The sequence below is a fragment of the Centruroides vittatus genome, unplaced genomic scaffold, assembly GCF_030686945.1.
Source record: "Centruroides vittatus isolate TY-2023 unplaced genomic scaffold, ASM3068694v2 contig_484, whole genome shotgun sequence".
Lineage (NCBI taxonomy): Eukaryota > Metazoa > Arthropoda > Arachnida > Scorpiones > Buthidae > Centruroides > Centruroides vittatus.
Genome location: NW_027122274.1, coordinates 1,081,537 through 1,083,161, shown reverse-complemented (window position 1 = coordinate 1,083,161; position 1,625 = coordinate 1,081,537).

Sequence of the window (1,625 nt, the reverse complement as noted above, 5' to 3'; positions counted from 1 at the left end):
CTTAAAAGAAACGATTTTTAACTTATCACCATTCTATTTTTAACTGGACACGTTTCCAAACAGTAATTCGAAAAACAGATGACTTACCTCAACGGACATTGACACTAAAATTATTCAATGTTTTGGCTACTGACCTCCTATTGTATTTCGATTCATCCTTTTAATTTGTTGACTCCATTTTTGTTGTTTTAATACTTATCATTGTCGCTGCGGTGTTTACAAATTTAGGACAATACTTCTCGTTCTGATTACTTATTTAATTATCCTGCTGTTTCCCACGGGTTATTTACATTTATTATGAATTATATGATATACTGAACTAATAGTTTCCTTCTGAGATATTTATAATTGATATCTTATCAGGGACATAAAAATAAGATGCGGATGAATAGCCCGAGTTTCCACTTAAACTGTTGCTCTTGTAAGCGAGCGATCGTTACAAATACGGAGATTAAACTACTTTAGCTAATACTATAAATAACAATGTTACATTTACAGTTTCATGTTAAAAATATCGGAGTATGCATGAACTGATGGGGGATATTCTTTGAATTTCACGTTCGAATGCACATGACAAGATAGAGGTGATGTCATCGGATGTAGTACTTTTGTTAAATATGAACAGGAAAACGAAACGAGGTCGGTGTTCTTTTTATATATATAATATCAAAGCATCATTTTTTATGGATAAGTCCATCGAGTAAAAAATAAATAAATAAAATCAGAAAAATATTTTTCCTACAAAAATGTAATTGCTTTAATTAATTTAAAACGTTCTCCAAATGCTAATTTTCTTCTTTCTTTTATAAGCGCCTACAATCAAATAGTCTATATATTTTTAAAGTATTTAAATTCGGATAAAATAGAGAATTTATTTTATAGAAGTTTTGCAAAACAGATTTTAATAAATAAGCTTAACGATATTCTAAGCTTATTTAAAATATAATTACAGAGTCGAATCTCCAACAACGGCCACTTCTTAACAAAGGTTACTTCTAAACGGCGCCATTTTTTTCAGGAAATTTTTTTGTTTAAATAAAAATACATACAAAAAAATCTCCGAACAACGTCCATTTTTCTGTTTCCATCAGTGGCCGTTGTTTAAAGGTTCGACTATTTTAATCCTTTTAATGACATTTTAAATAATCATATTAACATAATTATATTTCCTTTTCTTTTTTCAAGATTAAGTTTTATTAATTTAATATTTGTTATTAAATGTTGCAAGTTTGCAGAATCGATTTTCTGTTTTAGAATTCTGCTAAATATACTTTAATTAAAATTCATATATCAATAAACCCTAAGGGCATATTTATTAAGGACAATTATTTTTATTCATTCTCATTCTAAGTTTATACAAATGCATGCAAATGCACGCAATTGCATACGTTTTTTCGTGCAAACGTGCAATTTAATTCAAATAATATTTTATGAAAAAAAGATACTTTCTTATATTTAATACACAAACCTCCAAACTACGGTCACCGACAGGAACATAAAAATGGTCGTTGTTATGAGGTTATTTTGTATCCATTTTTGTTCAACATATACATAACAATATAGCAATTGTATACAAATAATTTTAAAATTAAAAAATAAAATATTATAAATTGTATATTTGCTAA